The 9,769-nt window shown below is 40.3% G+C and overlaps 1 pseudogene; it reads left to right on the plus strand.

The window, feature by feature from the left end:
* The first annotated feature begins 445 nt into the window (after positions 1–445).
* LOC123791108 (serine/threonine-protein phosphatase 4 regulatory subunit 3 pseudogene) lies at positions 446–2,845 on the plus strand (annotated as a pseudogene).
* The last annotated feature ends 6,924 nt before the right edge of the window (positions 2,846–9,769 follow it).

A 9,769-nucleotide genomic window follows, 5' to 3' on the forward strand; every position in this document is an offset into this window, starting at 1 on the left:
CACCTATAAGTGAAAATGTTTCTGGGGAACAAAAGTTTTTTGTGGAAAGAACAGCGCTTTGTTCTAATCACTAAGCCTCCATGTAAGCTTGGCCGCAATGCCTCAACGCGTATAGAACATTCCGTTGGGGTAGAATCCGGTGACAATCATAAGAATCCTGCCATAATCGAGGCTGTCCTAGACGACCGGGAGCAGGCCAAAGACTCACTTCGTAAAGCCACGTTAAAAAGGACTATGCGAGGGCAAAATGGAGAGAGGGAAACATAAGATGGAAGGGAGAGGAGGCGGGACTCCGGAGAACTCTACAGATCTCCGGAACCGCCAGCGTCCACCTGAACGCTACTTCTCTGCCATCTTCTCGCGGAATTTTCCCCTCCCGCCGCCTGAGCTACCGTCGCTGCCACAACAGCGACAACTACAGTTGACTCCGGGCGCACGCGACCCAGCGGCCCCCCACACCGAGACCAGGGCTGGGGACAGGAGGCCAGGGGTCGCCATGGCTGACAAGCAGTATCGTGTAAAAGTCTACTCACTGAACGAGGACCAACAATGGGATGATCTCGGCACTGGGCACATCTCTTCCAGCTACGTGAAGCACCTCCAGGGCACGTACCTGCTCGTGCGGTCGGATTCCCATGACGCACTAATCTTGGAATCAAAGATAAATTCAAATACGCCTTATCAGAAACAACAGGAAACCCTGATTGTCTGGTCTGAAGCAGAGAACTATGGCTTGGCGTTAAGTTTCCAGGACACTGAGGGTTGTCATAAGATCTGGGAAGACATTTGCCGGGTTCAAGGAAAAGACCCATCCGTCGAAATCACACAGGACCTCTTGGAGGAATTCGAAAATGAACAACTGGATGAAGTACTGGAAACCAATAATGTGTTTGAACTGCCTAACTGTGAACTCGGTAAACTCGAAGAGATTTCTGACTTTGTTACCTCAGTTCTCACTTCACCGATCCGCAAGGAGAGACTGGCTCTGATCTTAGAAAATGAGGACTATATTAAAAATTTGCTGCAGCTGTTCCACACTTGTGAGGACCTACGGGACACTACAGGCTTACACCATTTGTATGAAATTATTAAAGGCATCTTATTCCTTAACAAGACAGCTCTCCTTGAGATCATGTTTTCTGCTGAGTGTATCATGGATGTGGTGGGATGCCTCGAGTATGACCCTGCTTTGGCTCAGCCAAAAAGGCATAGGGAATTCTTGACCCAAAATGCAAGGTTCAAGGAAGTTGTACCAATAACAGACCGTGAACTTCGGCAAAAAATACATCAGACATACAGGGTACAGTACATCCATGACATCCTTCTGCCTGCACCATCCATGTATGAAGAGAATTTTCTTTCTACTCTTACCACTTTTATTTTCCTCAACAAGGTTGAGATAGTCAGCATGCTGCAGGATGATGCCAACTTTTTGTCTGAAGTGTTTGCACAGTTAAGGGATGAGACTACAGATGACGATAGACGGCGCGAATTGCTATTTTTCTTCAAGGAATTCTGCGCGTTTTCTCAGACATTACAGCCTCCAAGCAAAGATGCACTGTTCAAAACATTGACAGAATTGGGGATTCTTCCTGTTCTTAAAATCGTCATGAGCATGGAGGATTTGCAGATAAGGTCAGCTGCTACTGATATATTTACTTATCTAGTGGAATATAGTCCACCCATGATTCGAGAATTTATCATGGAAGAAGCCCAGGAGAGTGAAGACGGTAACCTTTTCATTAATTTAGTCATTGAGCAAATAATGTGTGATACTGATCCTGAGCTGGGAGGTGCTGTTCATTTAATGGGACTTCTTCGTACTCTACTTGATCCAGAAAACATGCTAGCAACATCTAGTAAATGTGAAAGAAGTGAATTTCTAAATTTCTTCTATAAGCATTGTATTCATAACTTCATAGCACCACTTATTGTCACCACTTCAGAAGATATATGTGAAGGGGATAATGTAGTTGGATCCGACAAAAACAACACAAATTCCCTCAATAATTATCAAAGAGCACAGCTGCTTTCTTTAATTTTAGAGCTGCTCACATTTTGTGTGCAACATCACACATACTACATAAAAAACTATATTTTGAGCAAAGACTTGCTAAGAAGAGTCTTGATCTTGTTGAATTCAAAGCACACTTTCCTGATCTTGTGTGCTCTCCGCTTTATGAGAAGGATGATTGGCCTTAAAGATGAACTTTATAATTGTTACATCATCAAGGGAAATCTTTTTGAGCCAGTTGTCAATGCTCTTCTGGGTAATGGAACTCGGTACAATATGTTGAATTCAGCTGTTATTGAGCTGTTTGAATACATAAGAGTGGAAAATATCAAATCTCTTGTTGCACATATAGTTGAAAAGTTTTATAAAACACTTGAATCGATTGAATATGTTCAGACATTCAAAGGATTGAAGATTAAATATGAACAAGAGAAAGACCGGCAGAGTCAAATACGGAAGAATTTACATTCTATACTGTATAGTAAAATACTTTGCAGGGGTACCAGAGTCGTGGAGAAGAAAGAAGAAAAGTGTTCTAAAGGAAATTCAGAGGAAGGCGAAGCAATTATACCGCCACTGGAAAATGATTTTCAAGATCGTTATAAATTTATGGAGACGAAAAAAACAAAAGAAAATGAAGACAAGGTAGATCCTCCTAAAGGAGCATCTTCGGGGGGCTACAAATTCGCTTCATCCCATGCTGCTGCTGCTAATGGAACACGTAGCCTGCACGGTAGCAGCACCGTTGGCTTAATGAATCGTCCCAATGATGAAGAAAAAGATAAGGAAGATGAAACACCCCCCAGGAAGAGACCACATCTTAGCTTGTAAAATCTTTATGAGAGACCCTCAACATTACTAAACTCTACCTTACGAAAATTCTGTAAACATCAATTAGCTGAAAAGTCTGAATCCAAAAGCTTTCTCATTTGAACTTCTAAATATACAATAAGTAGCAAAGATGTCAGGGTCATCACCTAGGAGGGTTTAGTTCTGTAAAAATCAAACTTCACAGAATTAAGAAAAAAAAAAGTAAACTAAAAAACTAACCGGAACCTGAACTATAACTTCTTTGCAAGAAAAAAAAAAAAAATCTTAGTTTGGGGGGAGGAAACAAATTGATAATATAAGATGAATGTCATTTTGTTCCAGGGCTGTATTTTAGAAACAACTATTAACACTGCAGTTGCAAAGCCTGTAACATTACTTGCCCAGTGGTTCTGGCTATGATATTTTTTTTTCCTCAATTGCCTTTTTTTTTTTGCTATAAAAATTCACGTTTACGTGGAAAACAAAGTCAACTGTAATCAAAAAACAAACTGAAGCTATTCACATGTCTGTGAAGATTTAACACAAATTCAGCCTCTGGGTAATTGGAGGGAAGTAACTTGTAGTGTGTATTTTCATGAATAAAAAAAGGAAGCTGGATTCAAAATGTGCAATTGTGAATTGAATTTTTTTTTTTTTTTTTAGATTAGAGATGCCAAGAATCAGTCCACTGGTATTCTGAAAAGGTGTTCTCTATTACCCTGGTGGTGGGTAGAAGGGAACACTTTCAACTGCCAGATGGTGAAAGGTATTTCTGAAGGTATTTCCTGACTCATTAAAAAAGTTGTGTCCATCTTCAGAGCAGCAGGTTAAGTTTTAAAGTATAATTTACAAAGACTAACATACAAAAAGTAGTGCTGAATGAGGTGGCATTTAATATCTAGGAACCATTTTGGACCAAGAGGAAGTTACTTAAGTGTCAAATTCCACCAACAGTACCCGGAGTGTTTTTCCTGTAAACAAACAAGGGTGTAATATGAAAGGTGCTTTCTGAAAGGAGTGAATGCAATGCATTTCTAAAAATAAGTTGTAGCAAAGAGTTAGGATTTATTTTTAAAGGAGCAAGTTAACTTGGTCCATTTTTCCTGAAATGGCTAAAACTGAAGCAGTTTCTCCTGTTTTGAAGATTTTAGAGTTAATTTCAATTTTGGTCATTGTTTGAACCAGATGGGCTGTCTGTATGGACATGAAGTATAGTTTTCCACAAGAGAGATTTTTGTTTTCTATTCAAAATACCATCGTAGTTTTGCACCATTTGATGATATTCATGTTGAAGTATAAAATTCAGAAATTAAGAAGTCACCTTGTGGGGCGCCTGGGTGGCGCAGTCGTTAAGCGACTGCCTTCGGCTCAGGGCGTGATCCCGGCGTTATGAGATCGAGCCCCACATCAGGCTCCTCCGCTGGAAGCCTGCTTCTTCCTCTCCCACTCCCCCTGCTTGTGTTCCCTCTCTCGCTGGCTGTCTCTATCTCTTCAAATAAATTAAAAAAAAATATCTTAAAAAAAAAAAAGTCACCTTGTAATTCCAAAAACAAAAGAGACCATCTTAAATATACTATTGTGCCAATAGGAGACAGATCTCAGGCAAAAGGAAGAGAGAGTTGTGTAAGAGCTACAAAGAGAGTGTATTCTTAAAATAAGAAATAATCATTTCATCAGACATAAATCTGTTAAAGTGTGGACATGACCTCAGGAGATATAATCACACATTGCTAAGGACATGACACAGCAGGGAAACTGCATTTTTACATCTCTCAAGCCATGCTAGTTAAATTAAATGTTGTAATGGGACTATTCATGTTGTGAGTGTATGTCAAAAGAGGCAGTTTGTTCCAAGAGCATGTCATGTTTTCCTTCTGGCTAGACTGTCTTGGGGAATGTTATCCAGAGTACACACATTTACATGCACACTCAGAGTGTTGTTTTGAAAAAAATATGCTTAACCCTTTGTTTTCGTGGAAGTAGACCCAATTCCTTAACAGAGCAGTTATTTACAACTAGAGAGAGGAGAACAATTTTTCTATCCTCTTTCTGCTTATTCTCTTTTCTTCAGCTAGTTTTAATCAGCCGGTAAAAAATAGACACTGTAAAAAAATCTTTTAATGGACACTTGTAGGAAGGAAAAAAATGAATATTTGCATTTCTTGCTGTATTGTTTCCAGTGAATTTGTAAGGAAGGGTGGAGGAGGGCATAAGTGTAATGAGAAGTTAACAAAAAGAAGAAGAAGAAAAAAAAAGAAAAAGGAGAGGCTTTCTATTGAGCTGTGTAACCTCTATGAGCCCTTTCCTAGTCTCAGCTACTTAATGTTAGGGAAACAACATGACAGGCAAAATGGTGCGAAGGCAAATTGCCCATCACATGGCGTAACCTACGATTACAGGAACACTTAAGAGGGCAACAAAACACAGAAGAGCAATCCTTGCTGTCTGCGCACTGAGTGAAAAATTGACCAAAATGTTCAGCCTCTCTAGATACTGTGTGCGAGGAGATACCATGTCAAAAATGTTTAATTTCATCTTTAAGATTTTTAGAAGTGGGTTACTTATGAAAAGAAGTAACAGTTTGGAATGGTCTCGTATGTACAATAAAATGTAGGTGAGCAGTTTTGGAGAGGTACCCTGGGCTCATCAAAATCAGGGCTTTAAATACATGACTTCCAGTAATTTTTATGGCACAGTGACTTTCTAAATATACCAACAAAGGAAAGGTGATACAACAGATAAGGCAAAAGCTTCATATTCAGACAGCTCTTGCTGACAACACAGGCTCTGACGCTTACCAGTCCCATGACCTTAGACAATTTACTTCTTTTTTCCTCTAACCACAATTTCTCCATCTTGTCTTAAAACTCAGCAACTATTTGTAAACTACCCAGATCATATTCAGCACTTAATAAATAACTTTTGAAATTCTTTATTATCGACAATAGTAGCATAATCAATTCCCAGAAGATTGGCAATAAAGTCAGGTAAAAAAACACTTATATCACAAGTTATACTCATAAATCAGTAATCCTATATTCTCAATCAAATTAGTAGCAACATGATAAATTCAAAATTAAGAGTTCAGTTCTGGTTAGCAGACAAGTCTATATGTATGCATCATGCCCTGCTGAGACACAATTGAAATAAAAAGCATTAAAGTAGAAAGAAAAATAAGCTTGCATAGCAATAAAGACACTTGGGTGGAGTGGTATCTGGGGTGTTAACCATGGAGCGTAGAGTGAGAATGAAATCAGAAGAGTAGCAGGAGAGGTGGGGGAGGGCATCCAAGATCTGTGAAAGTGACAACAGTAAGTAAGCATCATTCCCTTCCCCACCATGGCCCTCCCAACAAGCAGAGCAGTCAGCTAGAATGTATCCATGGATAATAGTCCAAGTGTCCTTTTCCTTAAAGCAATTGAGATAACAGTCAAAGCTGAGGGCCCTGGTATAGATGAATGTTGTTGCCTCAGAGTTAAGCTCTTCTCTTTAGGGTGTTGGAGGATCCCAGATGCTGCAAGTTTCCCATCCTACGGTGCAAGTCACGGTGTTTTCAGGAGCGAGACATGTTAATGGTTAGCTCCCACCCAACAATTACAGTCTCAAGAGTACAAATGACCCACTGAAAGGAAAGTCTTTAAAATTGGCAGGTCTGTCAGGTAATACCTGCATCAGTCAGGGAACACAGGTTGAAAATGCTAGCAGCTAAATGTTAAGGTTCGCAGCTCAGTTCAAATAACGAAGCCAGTTCCTCGTTTTGGAGGGTCTGCTGAATGCTATCAGTCCAATCGTTCTTATTTGTCCATGCCACCAGCATGGTGGTGTGACATTAACCCACCCCATGGTGACTGAGGTTGGGGGTGAGGATGACACCCAGAGGTGTGTGTGTGTGTGTGTGTGTGTGTGTGTGTGTGTGTGTGTGTGCATGTGTGCTGCAGGAAGCGGGAGCATCCTTTGTATCGTCTGGTAGATCTCTCAGTGAGGTTAAGGGAATCGTGGTCAGGGCTTTCTTTCCAGCTGGGTATGGCAGACCCAATAGTCAATTCAATTGAAGACGCTTCTAACAGTTTGGAAGAGATGCACCAGAATGTTTTCCTTGGGGAGGAAGCCTTCAGAAGCAGTTTTGAAAGACAGAGATCATTAATGCCCCTTCCTCCCCTGTGCAACCCTCGATTCTAGGTTGTTGCTCTTCTTCCGTTTCCACAATACCTGAGTGTCTCTTTCTAGTAACTATAACTTTGCCCTTTCTTTCAGTTATTCCTTACTCTCGCCCAAACTTTTCATCTAGGAGGATCAGTGTGAGAGGGACAAAGACATTTTTATAAAACCAGAATTAAGTTTGAACCACATAGGTTTCATTTTTGCCAGGCTGCCACCCAGAGCCTGTACCAACCATCTGGCCTAGGAAAAGAAATACTCATCATACTCAGGAATGGCCACGACAGAACCCTAAATTTTCAAGATAGATCTAGATAATTTCCTATCCCTTTAGTCCTGACTCAGTGATCAGATTATCTTATTCTAGTGTAGGGGTTCTCAGTCTCACCACAGATGACATTTTGAGCCCGATATTTCCTTGTTTTGGAAGGCATTCTGTGCGTTGTAAGAAATTTTGCAGCATCCCTGACATCTACCTACCAAATGCCAGCAGCACACACCAGTTGTGACAACCAGAAATGTATCCAGAAGATGCTAAATATCCCTCAAGAGGCAAACTCACCTTTAATTGTGAACCATTACTCTAAAGACATGTAGAGCTTGATTCAAGAGCTTCTCTTACTTTATGGATATTGGGTTCACATCCACTAGGCTGAGTTACCTTTTTTCTTATCCTCTACCTGAAAGGGCCAAGTACACACACGGGTGAGGTGTGTAATGCACTTTAATCAAAAGAGAATAGACTTTGCTTAGAATTACAGAGATCCTGTTTCTGCTTTTCATTACATATGTAACGGTGGCATTTTATGTGACACCTCTAAATCTCAGAGTTCTTATTTTTAGTGTATGGCTGACAACACTGTAACGTGTGAATTGTGTCCCCCAAAGTTCACATGTTGTAGTTCTAACACCCAGGGCCTCAGAATAGGACTGTATTTGGAGACAGGGTCTTAAAAGAAATAATTAAGTTAAAATGAAGTAATTAGGATGGACCCAACTCCAGTGTAACTGGTATCCTTAAAGAAGAAATTTAGACACAGAGATATACACAGAGGGAAGACCACATAAAGACACAGGGACAAGATGGCCATCTACAAGCCAAAGAGATAGGCTTCTGAAGAAAGCAACTCTGCTGACACCTTGATCTTGGACTTCTAGCCTCCAGAACTGTGAGAAAACAAACTTCTGTTGTTTAAGCCCCCCAGTCTGTGGTACTTTGTTATGGCAGCCTTAGCAGACTAATACAAACACCTAATGGGAAGAAGTTCTCTGAGGGTTAAACAATATGTAACTTATGAATATCCCTGTTATGATAAGCAGTTCACAAATAACATGTCAATAGTTAGTCTTTTATTGAGCATCTATTATATGTCGAGCACACTTTTCCTATGCAATTTACCTGTATCATTTCTAATTTCACAATAAATCTGTGAGGTAGATGTGGTGGCCATGAGAACACACCTTGTAGAGAGGGAATATAATAAAATACAAGTAAAGGCCCCAGCCACTGCTCTGTAGTCATTGCCCCACTTTCCCCCAAGCCATGCTTCGTGGGGCTGCTCCCAGCTAGTGATTTGAAGGCAGGGGTACAGAAGCAGGCTTGTTCTTGGGAGATGAGAGACTCCTCTGACTGGAGAGTTGTTTGAGGACTTTCTGAAGGCTCTCCTGAACAATCTTTAGACTACAGGGTGATCTAGGATGTTTCCATCATTCCCTCTCTTCTTCATTTGAGGTCGGAATGTGTCATGATCTGATGCTTGTCCCACCCTCCTCCAGCTTGCTGTCCATTGCTCCTCACCAACATATTCTCTAATGAAGTCCTTGTATGCTAACTTCTCTCATGACAGCTCCTTCCTGGAGAACACGAACTAACACAGTACAGATTTTGACTTTTTTACAGAAGAAACAGAGGCACCCAGAAGTATGTAACTAGCACTTGTGAGAATGTATTCAGATATGTTTGTCTGACTCCATAGGCTGAGTTCTTTCTCCTACATATAATGTGTCTTGAAATGTATCATGAAAGTACTTTAAACATTAGAACCATTATATGCACCTACCAGATATATTTATTAATAATAAAGTAGAAATCTGGTATCAGCATATCAGGTCTGTGAAAAATCTATGCACATAGTGTCCCTCTTTCTGCTTTACCCATGCTTCCAAAGGTCATATAAAGCTAACACTGCTTGAATTCTTCTCCATAAAAACACAGTACTCTGCAAACCACTGTCATTACACTCACCACAGGAGTTGCTAAAAAGGTAGCAGCGAAATTTTTACTCTTGCCTCAGAAATCGAGAGAGAATAACTAACTTTCACTACATGCCGAGCACCCTGCTAAAGTACTTTATATGTGTCGTGGGATACTTTGACGGAGGTCCACATCACCAATACTCCTCATGCATTCCCCCATGCTGCAGTTTCATTGCTAATGTGAGAAAAATGTGGGGGAATAGAGGCCTACTTAGTTTACTGAGATTAAGCTTCAATCCCATTGAAGAATGGGGGCTTAAAATAGAAATTATGTCCAATTATATACAACTTGAAATTAAATACCTTGCACATCTGAGTGTGTAGACTGAGTTTCCTAGCCACTACACTTGCATCAACTCCTGGTCCATTTCTGGATTTTGTTGTTGTTGTTGTTTGTTTTTTTCCCCTTTCCCATTTATTGCTATGAAAGGTATTCTTTTGATTCTAATCTAGTAGTTAGTTACCTTTAAGTTGTAACACACACACTTCATTTTGCAAAGACTAAATTTAATCAGTCTATCCTCCCCTGGA

This window comes from Ursus americanus, chromosome X (assembly GCF_024610735.1).
Source record: "Ursus americanus isolate L20-20 chromosome X, mUrsAme1.1.p, whole genome shotgun sequence".
NCBI lineage: Eukaryota > Metazoa > Chordata > Mammalia > Carnivora > Ursidae > Ursus > Ursus americanus.